This window comes from Balaenoptera ricei, chromosome 11 (genome assembly GCF_028023285.1).
Source record: "Balaenoptera ricei isolate mBalRic1 chromosome 11, mBalRic1.hap2, whole genome shotgun sequence".
NCBI classification, from domain to species: Eukaryota; Metazoa; Chordata; class Mammalia; order Artiodactyla; family Balaenopteridae; genus Balaenoptera; species Balaenoptera ricei.
This window is the reverse complement of record NC_082649.1, coordinates 37,338,425-37,364,945: the sequence shown is the minus strand read 5'-3', so window position 1 is coordinate 37,364,945 and position 26,521 is coordinate 37,338,425. Positions and strand designations below refer to the sequence as shown.

General features: G+C 38.1%; 1 protein-coding gene and 1 pseudogene across 2 annotated transcripts in view; one reads left to right on the top strand and one right to left on the bottom strand.

The window, feature by feature from the left end:
- ZFAND3 (zinc finger AN1-type containing 3) overlaps nucleotides 1–26,521 on the top strand; it is a 315,563-nt gene that overhangs the window by 23,846 nt on the left and 265,196 nt on the right. The window lies entirely within an intron of this gene.
- LOC132374002 (elongation factor 1-alpha 1-like) lies at nucleotides 8,275–9,865 on the bottom strand (annotated as a pseudogene).

Here is a 26,521-nt window from a genome sequence, read left to right as displayed (position 1 = left end):
CTGACCAGGGATCGAACCCATGCCCCCTCCATTGGAAGGCAGAGTCTTAACCACTGGACCACCTGGGAAGTCCTATGTCTTCAATTTCTTTCAACAATGTTTTATAGTTTTCAGTGTAGAAGGCTTGCACTTCTTTGTTAAATTTATACCTATTTTATTTGTTTTGATACTCATAAGTGGAATTGTTTTCTTAATTTCATTTTCAGATTGTGCAGTGATAGCATATAGAAATACAATTGATTTTTGTGTATTGTTCTTGTATCCTGCAAACTTGCTGAACTTCTTAGCTCCAGTAATTTTTTAGTGAATTCCTTAGGATGTTTCTATATACAAGATCATGTCATTTGCAAATAGGGATAGTTTTACTTCTTTTTTTCCCCCCAATCTGGATGACTTTTATTTCGTTTTCTTGCTTAATTGCCCTGCCAAGAACTTGTAATACCAAGTTAAATAGAAATGATGAAAGCAGACATCCTTGTCTTGTTCTAGATCTTAGGGGGAAGCTTTCAGTCTTTCACCATTAAGTAATGAAGTTAGCAGTGGTGATGATTTTAGCTTTTTTGTAAATCCCTTTCATCAGGATGAAGAAGTTCCTTTGTATCCTTAGTTTGTTGAGTTTATTTCTTTATTTTCATGAAGGGGTATTGGATTTGGTCAAATGCTTTTTCTTTGTCTAATTGAGACTGTCATGTGGTTTTTTGTCCTTTAATCTTTCACTACATGATCTATTAGTTTGGTTAATTTTCTGATGCTAAACCAGCCTTGCATTTCTGGGATAAATCCTATTTGGTCTTAGTGTATAATCCTTTTTATTTGTTGTTGGATTTGGTTTGCTAGTATTTTATTGAGGATTTTTGTGACTACATGGTATTTTGGTTTCTAGTTTTGTTGTGATATCTTTGTCTGGTTTTGGTATCAAGTAATACTGGGCTCATAGATTGAATTGGGATGTGTTCCCTCCTCTTCCATTTTTTGGGAAGAGTGTGAAGAATTGGTATTCATTCTTCTTTAAATATTTGGTAAAATTCATCAGTGAATCCATCTGTGCTTGGGCTTTTCTTTGTGGAAAGTTTTAAAATTACCAATTCCATCTCCTTACTTGTAGGTCTATTCAGATTTTCTAATTTTTCTTGTGAGTTTTAGTACTTTGTGTTTTTCTAGAAATTTATCCATTTCATAAAAGTCATCTTCCCTTATATCTTTTTAATTGTCTGTAGCAGTGGTTGTGATATCCTGTCTTTGATTCTTGAGTTTAATAATTTGGGTCTTCTATCTGTTTTTTCTTGGTCAGTCCAGCTAAAAGTTCGTCAGTTTTGTTGATTTTTTTCAAAGAACCAACTTTTAATTTCATTTATAGTTTTTCTCTTTTTTTATAGCATTACTTTCTGCTCAGCTTTATTATTTCGTTTCTTCTGCTTTCTTTACGTTTAATTTGCTCTTTTTCTCATGTTTTAAGGTGGAAGATTAGTTTGATTTGAGATTTCTTCTTTTTTGATATAGGCAGGCATAGACAGGTATAAATTTCCCTCTAGGCACTCCGTTAACTGCATCCTGTAAATTTTGGTGTATTGTTTTCATCTCAGTATTTTCTTATTTCTTTTTGTTTCAGTCTTTTTTTTTTTTTTTTTTTAAGGTAGTTCAAATATACATTAATACTGGAAGCAGTAACAGTTGCTACCATTTGCAGGATGACTGTCACTTTATATGTATTATTTTCCTAATCCTCATAGGAATTGTGTGGTTGTGAAATAGTGGTTTCCTGTTTTACAGACAAGGAAATTGAAGCTTAGTCAGTTTTTCCAAGATTTTGCATAGCAAATCAGTGGCTTGACTCTTTAGAGCTTGTATTCCTCTCACTATGCTACACTTCCACTCTAAGCTACTTGGTGTAAGTAGTGGTAATTCCTTTATGTAGAAGGTTAAATGCAAGTAGCTGGACTGCATTTAATATTTGTCATATTCTATTCACATATAGCATGCCATCTTTACTTCCATTTAAACATTTGAAATTTAGACTTTCCCTCCCAAATGTTACAAGGACTTTGGCTGGGCTTGGCTTTTAAATGTGTTTTGTGGGAGCCCTGCTGAGTCAAAAAAGAGCTTTAAATGGTATTTTGTATTCAGATTCTGATATGAAAGATAACTTATGTCCACAATTTGTTAACTCTTGTTTTAGGTGGGTCATTGCTGTGTTGAAGAGCAAGGGTTTAAATATTTTCATCTTTATTTTTAATTTTTTTTGTACAGTTGAATTGCTTGTGGGACAAAGAAGAGCCTTTGTCGACCCTTGGAAAAATTGGCCAAGGGAATTAGTATGCATTTCCTGCCTCTTACTAGATTTCTGTTATTATAGGGTTGTATAAAGGATACATTTTTGTATCTTTTGTAATTTATAATGGTACTGAGCACATTATAACTAATCAGTAAATAACGAATGATGAAGGCCTTGGGATAAACTTTAATTGGCCCCTTTTTCTTTTTGTTTCTTTTTTCCACAGGGTATGTGGTGATTATAAACTTTGAGACTAGAATTTTAGGCTTAAACTAAAATTTTTAAAAGAAAGTTTATTTTTTCCTCTTCAATCACTATTTTAAAAAAAAGGAGAGGGAGAGAAATTTTTTTTTTTTTTTTGAGAGGGAGAGAAATTGTACTCTTAAGTATGTCTCAGTTTTCTGCAGATGACCCTATCTTCAAGTATGGTACTGTTTCCCATTTGAATGAGTAATCTTTTTTTTATCTTGCAGATTATATTCATTATGGGTTATTATAAGGTATTGGGTATAATTCCCTGTGCTATATAGTAAATCCTTATTGGTTATCTATTTTAAGTATAAAATATCTGTTAATCCCATATTCCTAATTTGTCCTTCCCCCCTGCCTCCCCTTGGTAACGTAAGTTTGTTTTCTGTCTGAGCCTGTTTCTGTTTTGTATATTGATTCATTTGTATTATTTTTTAGATTCCACATATATGATATCATATTTATTTGTCTTTCTCTGACTTATTCTCTAGGTTCATTCATGTTGCTATAAATGGCAATTTTTTTTTATGGCTGAGTAATGTTCCATTACATATATACATATATATTTTATATATATTTATAATATATATATGTGTATATATATATATATATATATATATATATATATATATATCACATCTTCTTAAGCCAATCTTCTGTTGATGGGCACTTGGGTTGCTTCCATGTCTTGGCAGCTATAAATAGTGCTGCTATGAACATTGGGGTGCATGGATTTTTTTCGAATTAAAGTTTTCATTTTTTCCCACTGTATAGCGAGGATTGGAATTGCTGGATCATACAGTAGTTGTACTTTTATTTTATTTTTTAAAATTTATTTTAATTAATTTATTTTTGGCTGCATTGGGTCATCGTTGCTGTGCGTGGGCTTTCTCTAGTTGCAGTAAGTGGGGGCTGCTCTTTGTTGCGGTGCGCGGGCTTCTTATTGCGGTAGCTTCTGTTGCGGAGCATGGGCTCTAGGTGCATGGGCTTCAGTAGTTGTGGCTCGTAGGCTCTAGAACGCAGCCTCAGTAGTTGTGGCACCTGGGTTCAGTTGCTCTGCGGCATGTGGGATCTTCCCGGACCAGGGCTCGGACCCATGTCCCCTGCATTGGCAGGCAGATTCTTAACACTGTGCCACCAGGGAAGTCCCTACTTTTAGTTTTTTAAGGAACCTCCATACTGTTTTCCACAGTGGGTACACCAATTTACATTCCCACCAACAGTGTACGAGGGTTCCTTTTTCTCCACATCCTCTGCAGCATTTATTGTTTGTAGACTTTTTGATGATAGCCTGAAATGAATAATCTTAAAGTTATGCTGAATCTGTTGAGTAGCTGTAGGGATTAGGAGAAATTTATTTTCAAAACCACGATGAGGTCGTGATATAAAGCCTTAGGTGCTGCTGCTGATCTTCATGGGGAATCTGTTTGAAATGGACAAGATAATTTACTTGGTGATAGCTGCTTGAATTAGGGCCTTTTTAATTGTTTAGTAGTGTTGTGAACCTTGGATTTGCAGGAGGTATTTAGTAGCACTCCTAGAATAATGCCAGTAAGCCATTAAACTCTACAATGTCTGTCTCCCCTATTACTTTGTGTACTTGAATGTGGGTGAGACCAAAAGACCTGTTGTAAATGGGGGATAGTAGTTCTTGACTCATAGAGATATCTGTGAGTCAACACTAATCACTGTGGGTCAGGTGTTTGTACTGGAAAGTTCTCTTAAGTGACCTTATTCCTTTATGGTAATAACCTGTTTAAATCTTTCCTTATTTGTCCAGCAACACAGGTGGTTTTGAGAGGTTGTTAGTAACATCATGGAATCATAATAATATATAACACTTGTGTAGAACTTTATTTTTAAAATGCTTTCATGTATGTTATCTTATTTATCCTCACAAGCCTGTTTTGGGCAGGACAGATATCGGAATTTTACAGGTGAGAAAACCAACTGTCTGTTTCAGGCATGGTTACCTTCACAGGGTTGGTGTTGTGTTTTTTTTTTTTTTTTCCTTTAAATTACAAATTTACACTTACTTTTTAAAAAAAATTAATCAATTTATTTCTGGCTGCGTTGGGTCTTTGTTGCTGCGCGCGGGCTTTCTTTAGTTGCGGCGAGTGCAGCTACTCTTCATTGAGGTGCGCAGGCTTCTCATTGTGGTGGCTTCTCTTGTTGCGGAGCATGGGCTCTAGGTGCGTCGGCTTCAGTAGTTGCAGCACATGGGCTCAGTAGTTGTGGCTTGCGGGCTCTAGAGCACAGGCTGAGTAGTTGTGGCACACAGGCTTAGTTGCTCTGCGGCATGTGGGATCTTCCTGGACCAGGGATCGAACCCGTGTCCCCTGCATTGGCAGGCGTATTCTCAACCACTGCACCCACAGGGAAGTCTTGGCGTCTGTTTTTGAGACATTGCTGTCTATGGCCTGGTCCTTTGCTTCCCAAACTAGAAACTTATATTGAAGGTTTCCTAAGACTTTTGGGGAGGTAATTATGCTAACCGGACTTGTAAGAGACCAGTTGATTAGAAAAACCAGAGATAAGAGGAAGATTAATTACATTAATAAAGCACGGAACCAATTGATTAAAAGCTTTTTAGGCTGTACTTCATCTGTGACTATAATGCTTTTATATGTTTGCCTCAGTCCAGAGCATCCCTTTTGTGAATTCAGGATACTTGAGGAACAGTAATTGGTTAGAAGTTTGTTGGGTGATAGAAGAATCAGCAAAGAGGGAACTGGATGGTCTTGAGTAAATATTTTACTCCAGTAATGAAGGTGGGTAATGATAGTCCCTATTCCAAAGAAGAGGCTCCAAATGAGCCTTAATTCTTTGAGTAATAGCTTAATGGAAAGAGACTGTTTTTCTAGTATCAATTTTCTTTTTTTCCCTAACATTTTATCATGAAATAATTATTTATCATGAAAAACAAAAATTAAAGACTTGTACACAAATTGTACACCTGTTTACCTACCACCCAGATTCTGTAATATTTTGCTTTATTTGCTTTCTACTCCGCTGTCTTATTTTTTTATTTTCCAAGTAAATTGCAGACATCGGTACGTTTACTCCCAAATATTTCAACATGCATATTATTAACTTTTTAACTTTTTAAAAAATTTGAAGTACATTTTTGAGTGGAAAACAGAAAAACCTTAAGTATACTGTTTGATGAGTTTTGACACATGTACTTATCTGTGTAACCCAAACCTCTATCAAGATGTACATCATACTGTATATACTGTATTTATTATATTGTACTCGCACTGTGAAAAGTTCCCTCATGTTTCTTTCCAGTCATTCTGCTCCCTGTTCTTCCCTCCCTGGGAAAAATTTTTTTCCTACTGTAGATCAGTTTTGCCTGATTTGGAAGTCATGTAAATAGAATCAGGGTATGCATGTACTCTTTGTAAGGCTTCCTTGACTCAGTGTAATGTTTTTGATATTCATCAGTCTTGGATATCAGTAGTTTGTTCCTTTTTATTGTGTATTTTTTAATAGTTTCTATTGTGTGAATATACCACTATTTTGTTTCTCTGTTCTCCTGTTTTATAGATATCCTAATTTGCTTTTTAAATTATAACTACAAGAGTCACTTATCAACAAGCATTCTTACCTGACATCAGGAAATGGGCTAGAATTGATTGTAATTTTCTTAGGTAACTTTGTATTCCAGCCTTGTTTTTTCTAGTTGCCTTGATTTGATTTTAGATACGGTTTGTGAGATACCCTAGCCCTTTGTGCACCCCAGTTGCAAAACCATCTGATCCATTATGTGTTGATTTCTACTAGGGGATGATTTTTTTAAAATCTTAGTGCCTTTAGCCCACTGTCTACTGACTGTTAAGGTGATTTGCTTTTTAAACAAAAGTGTGCCTGTCCTCACTTGTGGTCCAGTTTTGTCAAGTCCTGCCTGTATCCCTGAAGCCAAAGGCAACACTGAGAGCTAATATGAGAGTTTTGTTTTGGGAACTTTGTGGTCCACTGTATTCTTGTTCAGAGACCATGTTTGCCTAATGACTTGACATTTGAGCCTGTTTTGCAGTTACTTGGCATTTTTCTCATTAAAAAAACCTTTAATATATCCAACAATCGTTGGTAAACGAGACCTCTTTTCCTTTTCTTCTCTGGATCAGACATCCCATGTTTCTTTAACACAAAGCTCTGATAATTTTTCTACCATCAGTATGGATCCTTGTAGTTTCTTAAAACAAAACAAAACAAAAAAAAGATTGGAACATATCCCAAAAGTTAATAGATGTCTAACTAATGCTGGGTGTAATAAGATTATCTCTTAACTTTGCACGTGTTATACTACTTTAAAAATAACACTACATGATTCCCTCTCTTCAATCTCTTGCTCTTCAAGTTGCTCTGTATTATTAATATATTTAGCATGGGTGATCCTTTGGTCATTTTTGACTAATCTTTTTTTTTAACATCTAAATTTGATAAACCGTACTTATATTATTCTTTGTTTATCAAATTTTTATAGAACTCATTTATCAGTTCATATTTCATCTTGATTTGTGTATTGTGTGTTTTCCTCTGAGAGAAACTAAATTGGAATATTAGGGTTTAGTAAGTGGAATAACTTGAATCTGAGATCATAAGACTCTAATAAATGATGTTTTGGAAGAAATATTGCTAGTTGGAACTTGCTGAACCTTTGTTTCTATCCTTTTAGGGAATCTGCTGATAAACTGAGGGTTGGGAAGGGCGCTTGCAAGTGCTTATAGCTAACAGTGAGTCCTCAACGCTTAATGAAACGTCAGAGAAGAACCTAACAAAACCTGTGATAATTTCAAAAACTTGTAAATTTTCTTGTGGTTATTTACTTTCCACCTTGGTTCTTTACTTGACATTAATAACCAGAAGCAGAGCAAAATGTTCTGAATTTCATCTTTCCTTTATCTGTTTCCTGATGGAATTTCTTAGGAGCAAGGAATTGGTCTAAAGAGAATAGGTTAGAGATGTGGATAGTTTATGAAAACTTAAAGATATTCAGGGGAGGAACTATTTTCGTTTTTTTTCAGCCCCTCATCTTTCTGGTTTGACTTTTTGCCAATCTTTTTCATATGCATCCAGCCGTGTTGCTAATTTTTTTGGGTTTGGGAGTATGGCAGAGGCCTCAAGAGGAGAACACCATGGGAAATGGTTTGCAAGGAGGCCTAGCACAGAGTTGCTGGAGGCATGGGGGGAAGTTCTGAAACTGTTCTCTTTTTACCTAGTACCTGTCAAAGCTTGAAAGAAGGAAGTCAAAGCAGTTTCCACTTTCACAGTCCTCCTCCCTTTGCTGGGCACTGTGCTAACTGGAAGTGCCATACTGTGCAGGAGAATGTGGCTGGTGGGATGAGAAAGAGAAATAAGTTAGAGCCCAGGGTCTACTCATTGTTAAAAATAGGTATCTGTTTGGGGGCTGATACCATCTTTCATTCTGTGAAAGCATAGCTAAGAATGGCATTTGCCATCATCTTAGTGCACCAAAAAGGCATTTAAAAGTTGTTAGGACTACAATGATTTTTTTTCAAAGGAAATATCTTTTTAAAAATTTAAAAGTATTACATGCTTATTTTAAGCAATTCAGAGTTGTATATAGCATAAAATGAAAGTTGTTTCTTACCCACTTCCTTTTTTTATTTTTCTCATTAAACTTTTTTAATGGGTCTCAAATTCTGTGACAGAGTTTTGGTCGAGTTGTTTCCATTAAAAAGTACTGATTTTAAAAACTAATAAAACTGCCACGGACAAAACAAATGGTCCACAAAACATTCTCCTTTCCTTCTGAAGGTTTTACGATGCATTGTTATCATTAACCAGTCTCTTGCTATTAAACTTAAATGGCCAATTGAGACAAACAGTTCTGAGACCGTTCTTCTACCACTGATTAAGACTGGGGTGGCAGGTATTGGGGATAATATTCATTTAGCCTTCTGAGCTTTCTGGGCAGACTTGGTGACCTTGCCAGCTCCAGCTGCCTTCTTGTCCACTGCTTTGATGACACCCACAGCAACCGTCTGTCTCATGTCACGAACAGCAAAATGGCCCAGAGGAGGATAGTCAGAGAAGCTCTCAACACACATGGGTTTGCCAGGAACCATATCAACGATGACAGCATCACCAGATTTCAAGAATTTGGGGCCATCTTCCAGCTTTTTCCCAGAACGACGATCAGTCTTCTCCTTCAGCTCAGCAAACTTGCAAGCAATGTGAGCTGTGTGATAATCCAGCACAGGTGCACATCCACCACTTATTTGGCCTGGGTGGTTCAAGATAATCACCTGAGCTGTGAAGCCAGCTGCTTCCATCGGTCGGTCATTTTTGCTGTCACCAGCCGCATTGCCACGATTAACATCTTTGACAGACATGTTCTTGACATTGAAGCCCACATTGTCCCCACGAAGGGCTTCACTCAAAGATTCATGGTGCATTTCGAAAGACTTCACTTCAGTTGTCACGTTGACTGGAGCAAAGGTGAGCACCATGCCAGGTCTGAGAACACCAGTCTCCACTCGACTCACAGGGACAGTGCCAGTGCCAGTACCACCAATTTTGTAGACGTCCTGGAGGGGCAGAGGCAAGGGCTTGTCAGTTGGGCAAGTTGGTGGCAGGATGCAATCCAGAGTTTCATGCATTGTGGTTCCGCTGGCATTGCCATCTTTACGGGTGACTTTCCATCCCTTGAACCACGGCATGTTAGCACTTGGCTCCAGCATGTTGTCACCATTCCAGCCAGAAATTGGCACAAATGCTATTGTGTCGGGGTTGTAGCCAATTTTCTTAATGTAGGTGCTGACTTCCTTAACAGTTTCGTCGTATCTCTTCTGGCTGTAGGGTGGCTCAGTGGAATCCATTTTGTTAACAATTAGTTTCACACCCAGAGTGTAGGCCAGAAGGGCATGCTCACGGGTCTGCCCATTCTTGGAAATACCTGCTTCAGATTCACCAACACCAGCAGCAACAGTCAGGACAGCACAGTCAGCCTGGGATGTGCCTGTAATCATATTTTTGATGAAGTCTCTGTGTCCTGGGGCATCAGTGATGTTCACATAGTACTTGCTGGTCTCGAATTTCCATAGGGAGATAATCAGTGGTGATATCACACTCGCGTTCAGCTTTCAGTTTGTCCAAGACCCAGGCATACTTGAAGGAGCCCTTTCCCATCTCGGCAGCCTCCTTCTCGAACTTTTCAGTGGTTCTCTTGTCGATCCCACCACATTTGTAGATCAGATGGCCAGTAGTGGTAGACTTCCCGGAATCTACGTGTCCAATGACAACGATGTTGATGTGGGTCTTCTCCTTTCCCATTTTTGCTTAGGTTTAGCGGTGGTTTTCACGACACCTGTGTCCTGGCGGCAAACCCGTTGTGAAAAAGGCCCCACTTCCTTTTTAAATACTACTTTCCGGAGATGACTACTTCCTGGTATCTAACCTTCCAGACCAGAGGGTTTTCTTTGGTGTAAAGAATCAATGCATCACTTGGGTATACTCAAGGAGTTTGATTTTTATAACCTTTCAGAGGAACTTGACTGATGTTAGGTCATTTTGCATTTCTTAGGAGGAATTAGGACACTTTGGTTGTCTTTTTTATGCTCTGAGAGTTGACAGCATATTGTTAGAAACCTGTCCAATACGTTGTAACTTCTGAGTTTTTGTTTCCTTTTATAAGTGAAACAGTATTTTGGTTGTGGTGTGGTGAAAGCCCTGAAAGCTGGAGCTGAGACGTGGTGACTGTTCCAGTTATCTGGTGCTTCTTAGCAAACTACTCTAAAATTTAGGGCCTTAAAAAAGCAATTTATTATTATTTCTCACAGTTGACAGGCTCATCTGGAAACTGGTATAGCATCACTTCTTCCATCTTGTAATGGTCAAAGCAGTTACCTGCCCAGATTCAAGGGGGCAGGAGTGGGGATGGGGATTGGACTGCATCTCTCAATCAGAGGCCTAGCAGAGAGTTGGGGGCCATTTTTAATCTTCTACTGGTGGCGTGGCTGATGCAGTGGCAGTCTTGAGAGGGAGAGGTAATAATTACAGAACACCCTTCTTATTACTCATTAGTCTTCTGGGTTAAAATTTACCATGCTTAGGCACAGTTCCAAGGTAAATTAATTTTGTTGTTGGTGGTAAAGGGGTAGAAAACATGAATAAAATTTGTTTACGGGAAAGGTTTTTAATGATGTAAGTAAGAAAACAAACTCTAGAGGAAGAACGTAAGATTTCCTAGTCCCCACTCCCCTCGAGGAAACGTATGTAACTTACTCTTTTAAGAATTGCTGTATTGCTTTTTCTTACTGAGAACGGTGATAACTTGCAGAATTTAAGAAAATGGTTTTTGAAGCAGGTTGATATATTGCATGCATCATCAAGGGAGACAGGTATGCCAGTCCTCACTTCCTCAGAGACTTGCTAGGCCAGACATCCCTTTTCTGTAACTCAGTCCTCTCTAAATGTATCTTTTTTTTTTTTAAATCTTCACTTTTTTTTTTAAAGGAATTCCTTTATTTTTATTTATTTCTTTATTTATTTTTGGCTGTGTTGGGTCTTCGTTTTTTTTTCTGTGCGAGGGCTTTCTCTAGTTGCGGCAGGCGGAGGCCACTCTTCATCGCGGTGCGTGGGCCTCTCACTATCGCGGCCTCTCTTGTTGCGCAGCGCAAGCTCCAGACGCGCAGGCTCAGTAGTTGTGGCTCACGGGCCTAGTTGCTCCGTGGCATGTGGGATCTTCCCAGACCAGGGCTCGAACCCGTGTCCCCTGCATTGGCAGGCAGATTCTCAACCACTGCGCCACCAGGGAAGCCCTAAACGTATCTTCTTAGACATTGTAAAGTGCTTTGGGAAATGATGATGAAGTGGGTTGAAGCTAGCATGGTTCATAATTTTTCCAACTCTGGCTTAAAATGAGCCCCCTTGCTTATCCTTCAAGATGCTTACTTTTTAGAGACTTAATGGGAAGGTTTTTCTTTTCCTGGTTGGATTTTAAAAATGAAATTCTCCTTTTGTAATTTGTTTTAGAACTTGAACTGCCCTGTATTCTGGGGTGTGTGGAGTGTTCTCTTACCCCTCTGTATCTGTGCTTTTGCAGTTCCCTCTGTTACAGTATCTCTCGCATCATATACCGAGGCCCTTATTAACTACCTGTGAAACTTTTTCTCATTCCACAGTATTCATGTTCGTTTTCATTTGTTCCTCTTACAGCACTGACTTATCACGTATACGTGTTTGCGTTCATTCTAAACTGTTTTGAGTGCTGAGACCATCTCAGTCATCTTTATTGCTTATTGCTTATGCTTTGCCTAAATTTTATGTGTTGAATGAGATGTACTACTAGGTGCACAGTATTCCACTAAACCTGAGGCTGAGCAGAAACTAACACTGGAGTGTTATAAAAAGGTAGAAGATGATAATATGAAGAAAGTTACTGAGCACCTAATAATGGCAACTGATATTTCTATAGCACTATACAAACTGTTCTGCCTAAGTTTAATTGTATACTTTTGACTTCTCTTGAAGGGTTGCAGATATTTCCTCTCCTTAACAGATGAGTAAAGAGAGTATGGAACTTGCTCAAGCTCACTTATCTAGAAAGAGGTGGAGCTAGAACTCAAATCTAGTTACTTAATTGTCTGAGACAATCCTGTAATTTATGTTTGTGATTTTTATTCAGGTAGGTTCTGCTTTAAGAAGAAACAGGATCTGAAGATACAAAATGGATTGAAAGATGATAATTGAATTCTGGGCTTTACTAAAAGAATTTCTTTATTATTTCTAGCAATATGTTAACCAGAGATTTAATTTACAACAGTTTGGTTTCTGTTATCCATCGGCAATATACTGGATGTGAAAGTTCCTTTTTATATTTTGAGACTTTAAGAAGAGTAACTTTTAACTTGTGTAAAGTTATTTGCCCAAGTTAACAAGTGCTAACAAAATCTTATCAGTTAGCTTCATACTAGACAGAGTATTACTCTATTAGACAATCAGAGCACTATAGACACGGAAAAAATGATTTGAGTGACTATTTCTCAATTCTCTGTAGTATGGTGTGTAATTAGTATCATTCTGCATGCATAAGAGAGAAGTTAATCTATTAATACAAAGGATGGCTTAGGGAGTAGGTTGACAAACTACTGCTCAGAGCTAAATCTAGCCAAAGAACTAAGAAATTTTTTATAAGAATCGCTTTATGTTTTAAAATCATTGCAGAAGAGAATAATTCTGTGAATATTGTATGAAATTCAAACTTCAGTGTCCGTAAAGTTTCATTGGAACAGTTACCTCATTCATTTACTTAACTGTTGGCAGCTGCTTTCAAGCTCCAATGGCAGAATTGAATAGTGACAGAGACCATGTGGTCTGAAAAGCCTAAAATATTTACAGAAAAGGTTTGCCAACCTGTGCCTTAGGGCATTAGTGCTTAATTTTGTCCTGTGGAACCTCAGTTGAGAAAGGCTAAGCTTACCAATGAAGACACCTGTTCAATTGCTGCGGTATTTAAGAGTATTTGTATGTAAGAGGAGCACTATATGTATCACAACTGTTTTGAGAATTTGATCCTTTCTTTGCTCTGGAACGATGTTCTTTTGTCACTTGGCTTTGACAGTTGCAGCCTGGATTGGGCACCCAAGTTTTATTTTGTTCTAACGTCCTGAGTTTGACTAATTCATTGTATCTGACGCTTTGAAAAGCACTTTTGTTTTAATGACTTACATTGAGATTTGCTTTTGAGAAGTGACTAATTGGCAGTTCCAAACTGGACAGATTGAGGCCAGGTAAAGCCTGTAGGTGCCTGTCAGGCAGCAGTGAAGTTAAAAATCACCTGCTGTCAACACTAGGGAATTTTACTGTCATTTTCATTTTTGAAAAAATGAAGGATCATTAGATTCCTGGAGTTGCAGCACTAAATGGGGAAACTGGGTAGTTTGCCTCTGTGGAATGTTCCTTTTGTTTCTGTAGCCTAATCATGAATTACTCTCTGCTAACCTCTTTCTGGCTTTGGTTAAAAATCATTTTTCTGGTAAGTTTGTTAATTAGGAAATACAGAAATAGAACTGCTTGAGTTGTCATAACTTAAACTAGCCATGGAACTTTTAAACGGAAGAGGGAGCCAATGAAGACTTGTTTGAAAAAACAGGGGAGGGATGTTTTTGCTGCCTTAGCGCTGGTAGTTTTGTGTTACATGAAGCTGAAGACAATTATAGGTGGGGATAAGGACTGTTGAGGAGAAAGCTGTCGACTTCCTCCTTTCAACTTCTGTTTTGTATGGAACTTTTATAACTTTGATCTAGTTTTGACAAGTGAGGTTCTTCGACATCCTGTTTTCCTGTAGAAGTTGATCTTTAAACAAAAAATCAACTCCAGGGTTTGACAGAAGTCTTAAAGCATATCAGCGAATAGTGTTTTATTATTTGGGTAATTAAAATAAATTGCCTTGCAGGTTGAAGGAATTAGCTCAGATTCTACATTCCTACCGCCCTTTAGCAGTAGCAGCAGATGGCCAGAAAGTTGGAGTGAAGATGGTGGGAAAGGTGGGGAGTATAGATCCATCACATCCTAGAGCCAGAGCTGTCCTTTTAGAGTTGCTTTGTGCTAGTTCTCTCTCTTTTTTTTTTTGGTCTGCCTTCCCCTACCCCTTCTTTGGGGAAGGGGGATGGTAAGTAATTTATAAACACTTATCTTCCCCAAATGATTTGCCTCATCTAATAATTGATGCTTGTGCCATCAGTATTTTGATTTTGTTTAAAACTTCATCATATTTAAGATGAAATAGAGTTGTGGTAATAGCAGGAAAATGTCCTGAAGGATAGCCAGTGGACTTATAACTTGATATAAGTGCCTTGTGGGAGGGATTATGATGGTCCCAAGGAAAGAGTGAGTGAGACTTTCTGGGTCCTGCTACCCTCCCCCCTCCTTTCCCATAGTCTCATCTAGATGTGGTCTCTTTCTCTGCCAAATCCCTTCCTCTCTGCTCCCTTCTGCTCCTCTGTGCTGCTGCCACTACTGCCTGCTGCAGGTGAAGTGGCTGTGTTGTGTCTAATTAGCAAGTTGAGCAATGGATCATGAGAGAGAACATTGCATTCACCCTGCGCACAGCCTTGGCAGGTTTACTACTTCAGTAGGGGCTTGCTTTTAGCCCTTGAGTATCTTATCAAAAACGGAAGATAGATAAGAATAAAACATAGGTGATTGAAACATAACCAGTGATAGTTGTGCATAAGTATTAACAGAAGCAAGATGGTTTTCTTTCAGTCGAAGCTCTTTGGAGCCAGTCAGGAGAGGCTTTTTGGAAGAGGTGAGCTTTTCTGAGGAAGGATAGACTGAGATTAATAAAGAGATTAAAAAAACAAAACAAAACTGGGATGAGGAGTGGGAGTGGGGGTCAGTCAATTAACACATACTCTACTGTTCATTTTGTGCCTGACATGGTTCTAAGCACTGGGGATACAAGTCCCTGCCCTCATGTAGCCTGCGTGAGGGTGAAGCATCTTATGGGTGATAGAGTTAACTTAATGCGGTAGAGGGCATAAGTGGGGGTTTGGTGGGAAATAGAGAGGTGGAATAACCCCCCCCTTAAAAAAAGACCATGGTTAGTAATTTAAATATGATTTATGAGACAATTGGAAGGTAGTCTCATTAGGAGGCCTCTGAGGGACTATAATATATATATTTTTTAACATCTTTATTAGAGTATAATTGCTTTACAGTGGTGTGTTAGTTTCTGCTTTATAACAAAGTGAATCAGTTATACATATACATATGTCCCCATTATCTCTTCCCTCTTGCATCTCCCTCCCTCCCACGCTCCCTATCCCACCCCTCTAGGTGGTCACAAAGCACCGAGCTGATCTCCCTGTGCTATGCGGCTGCTTCCCACTAGCTATCTATTTTACGTTTGCTAGTGTATATATGTCCATGCCACTCTCTCACTTTGTCCCAGCTTACCCTTACCCTCCCCGTATCCTCAAGTCCATTCTCTAGTAGTCTGCGTCTTTATTCTCATCTTGCCCCTAGGTTCTTCTGACCTTTTTTTTTTTTTTTTTAGATTCCATATATATGTGTTAGCATACGGTATTTGTTTTTCTCTTTCTGACTTACTTCACTCTGTATGACAATCTCTAGGTCCATCCACCTCACTACAAATAACTCAGTTTCGTTCCTTTTTATGGCTGAGTAATATTCCATTGTATATATGTGCCACATCTTCTTTATCCATTCATCTGTTGATGGACATATAATGTTATTAATACAGTATTTGAGAAAGAAGAATCCTTCTGTGACATACAGAGAATTGGAGTTCAGGGGTTTGACAGTAGAGACAGCCCCCTGTCCCTGGGCCCCCAAAAGTTTCATTTAGTTTTGTTTTATTCTTTTGCCTTTTTGGGAGTAGATTTCTGCTGTCAATATTCAGAGTATCAACAGGGATAGGGAAGAGGGTAGAATTCTGCTTCTGAGAGCTCTCAGAATTTAGTCTGGCCACTCTTATTTTTGAAGGTTATGTCCCTGATCCGTCAGCTACAGCAGAGTTTAAAGGTATAAATTATTTCCATGCTGTGGTGGAATCTTAAGGTACAAATTACATACAGATCAGGTAAATCATTAGATACATAGACTTTTTCACTCCTCATTGAGACAGAGGTCAAAGTCTTTATTTATTAACTTCCTAGGTTCTTGAAAAAGCATGGCAGTTTTCTATTTTGGCCTCAGAGCCTGTACAAGGTCAAATCACAGTTCCTTACAGCTGCAATTTCCTTGACCCTGTTATTAAATTCTCAATTTTGCCCCTTGAAATTCCTTCACTTTTTCTTTTGGACAGGGTATGTTTCTTAGCTTCTTCTTCTCAAAGCAGTGTTCTAGCTCTCTCTAAGTCCCCATGTACTAGCTCCAAATGACTTTGGCCATCTTGTGTGTACCCTGCCCCCACTCCCCATGCACATTGCCTAATTAAGATTCTTTGGTTACAAGAAACAATTCCATTAACAGTAGTTTAGTAAGGGGTAAAGTTTATTTTAAGGCCATTCACTCATTCATTCAACAAACATTTATTGATCAGGCATTCTGTGTCAGGCACTATTCTAGGTATTCAAGGATACAGGGAAATCTCATATTAATCCAAGCGCAAGCTCCATGGTATACTTAATAAACCGGGATTTAAGGAGGCTCAGAGGATCTTAATAATAGGCAAGCGTTAGGGTGTATCACAATCACCTGATCGCTAGGCCCTATTCCTAGAATAGGGCCAAATCATTTGCATTTCCCACAAGTTCCCTTGCTTGTGATGTGGATGCTGATGCTGCTCCGCTGGGGACCACACTTGGAAAACTTTAGTAAAAGCTCCTTTGAGGGATTATCTGATTGATTCACCTCTGACGACATATGGATGTTTTCTGATTTCCTTTTGCTATCGGGGTGTCTGGTATCCGTCCTTCATCTAAACAGGAATTTTTCTGGTGGGCAGTTACTCTTGAAGGGCATGATGGTAGATACAGGCCATGAAACATGTCCAGTGAAACATGTAACCAACTCTGGTGGGTTGTGTGTTGTACTCATCTAGTTTTCTGTATTTTGAGTTCTCTTCCTTTCTTCCTACCCACGCTTTCTTATTCTTTGTAAAACTTCTAATTTTCTTTACAAAGTCTGAGTCAGCTTTGGAGGTTCTTTTGGGAGGGAGAGAGTATGATGTTCCAACTTTCTACAACCCTTTTCTCTCTTGAGGCTTAATACAAAGAGGAAAACACATTTACCTCAGTGATTCTCCCTTTTGTCCAGATGAGTCAGACCTTCACAGCCAGGAGGATTTTTTGGGGGGGGGAGGAGGGGGGGTGTAGTGGGGTGAATTATTTTTTTAACTTTTTGGAAAAAGTTGGAGGCTTATGAGGCTATTGAAGTATGTAGTGCAGATTTGAAGTAGGACTGGGGTAGTAGCAAGTAGAGTAGACAAGGTAGAGTAGAATAAACACACAGAGATGAAAAATGTGTTAATGGAAAAGAAACTTTCAGAATTAATATCCTTATTGTAGTTTTCCTAAAACATGCTGTAAAGAATGTCAAGGCAGAAGTGAAACACAGTGGTAAAATAAAACAACCAGTACAGTGAAACAGAAATGTCCAGGAAGAAGCTGTTGGTGGCTTGAATGTGAATTATTTTAGGGTGATTGGAAAGATTTGTGATAGGGAAATGAAGGTACCCCATGAAGCTTGTACTTAGTGGTAGTTTTGCCAGGAACAAAAAAAAAAAGAGGAATAGTCATTTCTTATACTAGACTGGTTCTTTCCAAAGTGCTTTTACTGTGTTATTTAATCTTCACAAATAAATTGGATGTGTGTTATTTTTCTTCACTGAGGGTGAAATTTAGTAGAAATTTAACTTGACTTGCTTAAATAAAGCCTAGGTTACTGAGTTCACGAGGCTAGACCTTAAAACCCAAATCTCGCTCATTATCTTTTTCCTTGGAAATGAGGTTCTTTTACTGTTTTCCCAGTCTTAGTTATATCTGCGTAGCCGGAAGCCAGTGTCATCTTTGACCCTTTATATCCCCTCCGTTTTCCACCCGTAGTTCACCAGATTGGTCTTCCAGCTATATTTTATATTTTTCTCCCCCTCCTTGCCATCACTGCCACCCTAGGTCAGGCAGCCTCTGCCTTCTGCTTGGCCTGTTATGTCTAAATGGAGCTTCTTACTGGGTTCTAGTCTCTTCTCTCATTCATTCATTTATGATCTTTGGAAAACAGACCTGTTTATGTTATTTACCCACCAAAAGAACAGGATGAGTGCTTACTCTTTGAGATAAAATTCAAACTCCTTGGCCTGACTCCAGACTATACTGTTTTACCTAATTACCCAGTTTTATCCACATATACTTTCTTCGAACCACATAAAACTGTTGTTGTTCCTTACTTATTAATATTCTCTGAAGATCTCAAAGTCCTATAATACAGTTATGAATGGATTTCACAATGACCCTGAATCTTAGAGTTAAAATTTTCTTTGATATTCTTGCTTAAGAAGGCAAGGTCGTATATAAAAATAAAAATATCTTTCCAAGAGAGTTAAAATTAGAAAAAAAAAAATACTTGGTACTTACAAGGATAGATTTTCAGCTATTAGGAAAAATTGGTTTCTTAGAATACTCAGGTGCTCGGGGATCTGACCAGTTAGTGTTTTAGCGTAGTCGCACATTTCCTGTTTTGGTTCCTTTCGTAGCTTAGTATATTTTTTGCTTTGTTTGGGGCTTTTTGGTTAAAGATTGACTCTTTAAAGCAGGTTGAATTTGTCCCCTGGAGGACATGTGACAGTGTCCGGAGATATTTTTAGTTGTTATCACTTAGTGGAGAGAGGTGTTAATGACATCAAGTGGGTAGAGGCCAAGGATGCTGCTAAACATCCTACAATATGTAGGACATTCTCCAAAACAAAGGATTACCTGGAAGTGGTCCAGTTTTTGGTCTGTTCGATTCTGTACTGTACTGTTTGCTTGAAGTCTTTTTTTTCTACTTGGTCCCATATATCTCCAGATCAAAACCATGTTCCTTTCCTTTTTTAACCCAGTGTGGTATCTTTATCACCTCATGCACCTGTCTTGCTTTTTCTAAACTCCTTGCCTTCTCATTTTCTCTCTTCCTGGAATGTCTTTCTGCCTCCTACTCATACACAGTTGACCCTTGAACAACACGGGTTTGAATTGCTCAGGTCTGCTTATATGCAGATTTTTTTCAGTAGTAAATACTACAGTACTACATAAGCTCCGGTTGGTTGAATCTCCGGATGCGGATGGCTGACTGTAAATCATACGGAGATTTTCAACTGCACGTAGAGTCAGTGCCCCTGACCCCACATAGTTCAGGGGTCGTTTGTATTTATAATGTCTCTTAAGACATAATTTTTGTGTTCCCTTAGCATTTGGTGTTAATTTAAACTGAATCATAGTTCTTTAATTTCACATGTTCTTTGTGTACTGCATTTTCTAAACTTTTAAGTTTCTCAGAGGGTGTCCACTCTCTGCTTTTAATCTTTTCTTCACTGTAGATGTCTTTGATGGTTTTAGTACTTTTCGAAACCTGGTGGGCTTAGAAAGAATAATATAAGAGTTGTGAGAAGTTGATTGTGCCTGGTTCCCTTGTAGGTCAGTAATGTCTGTTTTGATGTGGCCTGAATATTTCACTTCATTTTATATGACCAGAAATGCCCCAGCTTAGAATTAAGGGGTTCAGTGTGAGTTGGTTCATTCATATTACTCTATATTTCATACCTAAATGTGATCACTTACATTGGTAGGATAGTTGGGAAAAGAGGACTGGGTAAGATTGCATCATGGGAGACCAGGTTTGGATGGAGTTCCATAATAGGTGGGCACAAGGGTCAACATGAGAGCAGGGGGGCACAAACTAGAGGGCAGTCAAAAGATAGCAAAGCAAGCTGCCTATTTAAGAAAATTGCCAAGGGATATTCCTGAGCTTCAAAAAAGAAGCTGGATTTTTAAAAACTTCTTTTTCTTTCTATTGTATGGCTTGACCCTGGATTTTGAAACCTAGGTCAATAATCCTGTTACTAGAATTCAGGAATAATATGGCTAAATAATCTTTCTGGCTTAATCTGGGAACTTCAACCATACTTACAACATTGCTTTTTAAGGGAAAATGACTTCTGAGGTCCAAACAATTGAATTATAAATAGATTGTACTCTAGAAGGGAACTTCTGATATATAAAATTTACTTATATAATATGGTTTAGTAGATGTGTTTTGTTTCCAAGTCTTTGCTTGTGAGCAATGTAATATGTAAGAAGTAGGAAGAAAATACTAAAACCTCTAAGAATCTATTTTATTAGGCACTTGGATAAATAAGTAGATTGCATAAAAATTCCTGACTGCCAAAATAAATTATTGAGGGAAAACACTAATCTTACAACATCTGTTTTTTCTGATTACAAAAGTAATGTACGTTCAGGATAGAAAACTCAAACACACAGAAATACGGTTTTTATGGTTCTTTGCCATTTATAGTGTTCTAACCCACTGTAAGTCCACCAGATAGAAATCAACAGACAAAATATTTTTCTGAATGTGCCATCTTTAGGGAGACATAAATTCAGGTAAAAAGCGCATATATTGATTTAATTTAAAAATGTCATGGAGGGACATATTAGGGCATGATTATAAAATCTCAGGTCCCTGTACTCCTTAGAGGTTCTTGGAGGTGGTAATGGAGGTCCCTAGGTTGTTTTAATGCATTTTAAAGCCTAAACAAATGTGAAAAGTGACTAAAACTTTCACTGAATATTTTCTATTTGTGAAGCAGTGTTCAAAGAATATTACATGTATTGTCTCCTTTCAGCCTTAACAACTCTGTGAGATAGGTATTAGTAATACCTATATTTTATAGATGACGACACAGACTTAGATCTAAGTTACTCGCCCAAGATCAGTCAGGATTGTAACGGAAGAGTTTGACTCCAGAACTCTCTCTTAACTACTATATTAATGAGACTACATAGGCTAAAATGTCAAGCTTAAATTAAAAAAAAAATTTTTATTTCTTATTTCTCTTTTTCTTTTATGAGGACTGGACTGGCCTAAAATTGTATCACTTAATTATGGTTGTGCTGATCAGAAGCTTCTGCAGTTCTACATATTTTGGTCTAAAAAAGCCAAAGCCAATAAATTAGTAATAAGAGCATTTTAGAAGGCAAGCTATTAGAAGTTTGAGGTTCACAAGAGAAATATAATAGTTCTTTGGTGAGGCATTCAGGATCTTGCTGGATCGTGATATAAATGCTCATTGAATCTCCTTTCCAATTTCTGGTGATCTTCTCTAATATCAACCGTCTAAAATCCTGCTTTCTGGAAGATTGCACTGAGGGAATTACTTTGGATTCTGTGACAGTTGAATTTTATGTCCATAATTTAATTCAAGTGTTGATTAAAAATTTTTTTTTTCAGTCATACTAATTCTTTGATAGCGATTTGAACCTAATGAAAGAGGAAAGGAATTTGGTTTTGATATTAGGAATTTTTTCTTAACCAGAGATACTTGCTTCAAAGGTTAAAATTTGAAGAGAGGAAAGAGCAAGTACCCTGTCTGATTTTTGTTAGTCAGATGAAAAGCATTACCTTTCTTTCTTTCCTTTTTTTTTTTTTTCGGGGTGGCAGGCTGCAGTGACTTAATGCATTTAAAATCTGGGTTGCGTTTTGAAGTGGGAGAGCATAAGTAAAACTATGTATTAAGAATATACACACTTAATGTACTTTGTAATGATTGCTGCCTCATTCTGAGGAATAAATACGAAGAATTTTCTTTCTGGATAGAAACTTTGTAAAATAAAGACATTGTTCGTAATCATGCATAATACTGCATTCTACTCTTCTTGAACTCCGGCATCGCACACGAGGATGATCTGTAACCCACTGTCTTTATTCTACTCTCCCTCTTTTAGACCTAGCCGTTCCTTGTTATCTTTGGTATTGGTTTTGTTTCTTCTCTATTCTTATTTTCTGTGAGCTCATCTGTATGGCTTCTTGTAGGAGCATTCTTCTTGGATTCACGTTACTCTCCTTTCTAAGCACCTAATATTCCTCTTCTAGCTATGCCAGATACCTGCTTCTTTCAGTATTTAACATATTTAGCTTTTTCTGACTGCTTCAGATAACACTCAAAACACTACCTATGCAGTGAAGCAAATACCACCTGCTGACTTTCACTTTCCCTTATCTCCCTGTCCTTTTAGTCAGGGTACCCTTCATCTCCACAGGCATACTGTTCGTACTTACCTTAGGTCGTCTGTTAAGTTCTAAATTCCTTAGAGCACATGCTGATTTTGTTCTCTTGATATTTTGCATTATGTTGCTGCCTAATACCTTTGTGCTTTGTAAATAATGATACATATATCTCATTTGTTTATATGCAATAATTTTGTAAGGATATATTTTATAATGTTAATTAACATAGTAAATACTGCACCTAAAATGCAATCCATGGTTATAACTGTCCTTTTTACATTTTTGTGTAGCTGTATTAGAAAATCCAGAATGATGGAATACTAAAAATATCCCATATTCAAATATCCTTCGAAATAATCTTATTAGGATAAGTATTATATTTATTAACAAAATTGTTCACTTGTTGAGGTTAAAACAGTCTTGGATTTTGTGGAAACATATAAAAAAATAGACATGATATAGACTTTAGTTTATTCGCCTTGTATTGGGGAGACAAATGCTTTTTACTAGTGGATCTGAAGAACATCGTTCTGTGGAAACAATTATAAATAAATATACCAGTCAAACCATATGGGAATAAAGGTCTCTATTAAAAAAAAAATTGAGGCCCAGCAAATTTCAAATAATGTTTAAGATGAGTCAATTTCTGTGTTATTGGAGGTTGGACTGAATCTCAAGAGTTGATTGAAATGATGTGTGATTTATAGAAAAAACTAAATGGAGGGGGTCACAGAATAAAGTAGTAATTTAATGTCATTTGGATCAGTTGGAGAAGTCTTCTTGAAGGAGGTGATTGTCAAGCAGCTCAGGCTTACTTTATGGATTATTGTGATGAGAGAGAATTTTAGGTAATTGGAAGGAATTGCAGCTTTACCCGCCTCTCCTGCCAGAGGAGCACAAAGGTGTGTGTGAAGGCTTGGCTCTTCAGTGACCAAGTCCATGGGTGTGATGACTGGAACATGTTGTGTCTAGAGAAGTAGATCAGTTGTATTAGACTTTTCTGGATTGTGCAGAAGAGATACCTTCAGGATTGGGACTGTGCAGTAGCATAGGATATTATTTGCTTGTTAACTGTATTCACTCAGGGTCCTAATCCTTTTCAGGCTAGAATATGGAGTAGGCCTCATGGACAGCTTAGAATCACTTGGAGCACTGCCTGATCTCTAGTGACTGCATGCTCTGTGCCCTAATTTTATGGGAGGGTCTGAATATATTTGTCACCATTCTCTGTGCAGTTACCCTCTTTGGACCAAGTTGGACCCTAGCTGTTCAGTTAATCCATGGCTGTCTTAGGCTGGTGCACCAATCCCTGCTTCAGTCTGACACAACTGCAATAGCTGGGTCAACTTCACTGATACACAGGCAACTTTATGCCAGAAGAACCTCTGGGGGCATTTTCTCTGGGGGGGGGGTAGGATCGTAAATTTTAGGTGGTTTGCAGCAGATACTGAGGACCTTCGAGACTTCTCACCAGAATGCCAAGATGTGGTGGGAAGAGGTAGACTTGAAATGCACAAAGGTTTGAATAAGATTTAAAACAAAACAAACTAGCATTTGAATAGATTGTGGGGTATTATATGGCTTTGAAATCTGTCCTTCTTGAGGTTTTAGGCTCATGAAAGACAATGGCTTCTGACGGTGGAGGGTAGTTTTTTCTTAAAAATTTTTAATTTGCAAATATATAACAAAAGCCTATATTCCCATCTAGATGACTAAAAAGCAGGGCATTGATTATAAAACACATCCTGTTACATATTTGTATTTGTTGATTTGAACTTGAATGGCATATATTGTTGTCCAACTTTTCTCACACTGTGAAACCTATTTGTTAAACTAGGTAAAGAAAAGGTATAAAAGGTTAAGCTGTTGTTTTAGAACAGTCCTTTATGCAGTGCTTTGAAGACCAATATGTTTACTCCGCGAGGAGCTATTAATGCTTAATCGGCTCCTTTGTGTTTACAGTTCTCTGCTGCAAACATTATTTTTGAGTTTTCCAGTAACTGCACTGTCATTTCTTTGGACTGGAAGAACTAGAAAGAATAGATATGCTACCAGAGCCAGCATTGGGCATGTCACATTGACTTTTATACATGTATCTTCTATTATGATTATGATTATTTTTATGTACCTTTTTACCAACCTGTCCCTATTTCCCCCAGTCCCAAGCCCTTGGCAACCACCTTTCTACTTTCTGATTTTGACTTTTTTTTTCGGATTCCACACGTAAGTGATACTATGCAGTATTCAGCTTTCTCTGTCTGGCTTATTTCACTTGGAATAATGCTGTCAGGGTTCATCAGTGTTGTTGCAAATGGCAGAATTTCCTTCTTATGGCTGAATAATATTCCATTGTATATATATACCACATGATCTTTTTCCATTCATTCCTTGTTGCACACTTAGGTTGTTTCCATATCTTGGCTGTTGTGAATAATGCTGTAGTGAACATGGGAGTGCAGATATTTCTTTGATACCCTATATTCATTTCCTTTGGATATATACCCAGAAGTGGAATTGCTGGATTGTACAGTAGTTCAATTTTTAATTTTTTGAGGAACCTCTATACTGTTTCCTATTATGGCTGCACCAGCAGTGCACAAGCATTCACTTTTCTGCACGTCCTCACCAACACTTAATCTCTTGTCTTTTTTTTTTTTTTTTTTATACCCCTACCTCCTCCCCTCAAAAGTCAGTTTTAAAAGGTTACATAATCCAAGGTATTTAAGATATAGTTCCAGCAGAAAAACACAAGCTCTGCAGCAAGAGTTGTGCTGTCTCAAGATAATCAGGTTTCACAGTTCAGGCAATTCAAAATTAACTCACTATCGCCCCCAAACTGAATAAAAACTGTTCACTGGCAATTTAGAGAATCCAAAGAAGTCAAGTGGAAACAAAAACATTTTGTAGGTTTGCATGTACCTCTATCAGCTAGATAATGAAAATGACTCCTGCAAAGTTAAGACAGCCGCACACATAAGGCAGCAGTGGTTGTGACACGCAGACCGAGTTGCTTAGTAATGTCAGGGTCGGTTTTTTCTTACACTTCTGCTTAAAATATGAGCTCCCTCTTCTTCCAAATAATTTTTACTAAAACCTAAAATAAGAATAAACCACATAAGGACTAAAATTCTATTGAGATGACCATGATTTAAACAAAAGTCACTGGAGGTTAAAGGAGAAGGCACTAAAGATAGAACAACTTGGTGCCTGCTTCTATTTACCCACTGCCTTTCAGACCCTTGGTATACCACCATGTTAACAAGGAACTGATTTCAAACCACAGTCTGTATAGATCAATTTTTATGTAACACTATTTTTAAAAGCTAAAAAATGTTCACCTTTGTCCCTGATGCTCCTTTCAGATCACAACAAAAGTAAAAACGTAAAAGGTTTCCCCTAGGCCCAGATATCACATGTCCCTTAGGAGCTATCTCATCAAGCAGGCAGGGAACAAATTTATTTACTTTCTTCCTTATCCATTGACTAAACATTAAAAAAAATTACTTCCCAACTGGTGTCTTATAATGCAATGTGCTGGAAATGTAAACACTGGCCTTTCTGTTCAGGCTTTTATACTTTGGGAGCAGCAGGTTCACTCCTGATGTCTTTGACATCATTGGATCTGCCCATCAAATAGAATTCTTTGTTGGGAACAAGACTGACGAAATGAGCAAGGCGGTTGGACATAGCATAAAAAGCTGAAATTGCAGCTATATCCCAGGCATCATCTTGGTTGAAGCCATGCACCTCGAACTTTTTGAAATGGTCATCTGTTATGTCATCGGCTCGGGAAATAGCAAGTGCAAATTCCAGCATTGCCTTTTCCCGGGCAGGGAGGTCAGACTTTCTCCAGTTCACACAGACCCATGTTCACTGTGTCTTTATCCTCAGTTCATTTCTCTGGGAAGAATTAGCATGACCTCTGACACCCAAAAGGCCTGACTTTGGATGAAACAAGGAGAGAGAGTAACCTGTTGCCTGGGAATCGAGACCCATTTCACAACCAGTCTTGGAGGGAAAGAGTTGAGGGAGGCAGATCCAGAATGGGAGCACTGACAGGCCCAGGCTTGGGGCCGGCTGGTCAGAGAGCACTGGGTTCTTTGAGAAGACCCTGTACCAGGCACTGTGAACAACCACGCTATATGAGCACCTGTTGGCCAGACTGGTTACCATAACGATGAGTTCCTTGTCAGCTTGGCAGAGCTGGCCTGTTTCCTTGTTACAGATGGCACTGTAGCCAGCAAAGAATGCTCTGAATTCCAGTGGCCGGTGAGACAACACTTTAAAATACATTTGGTA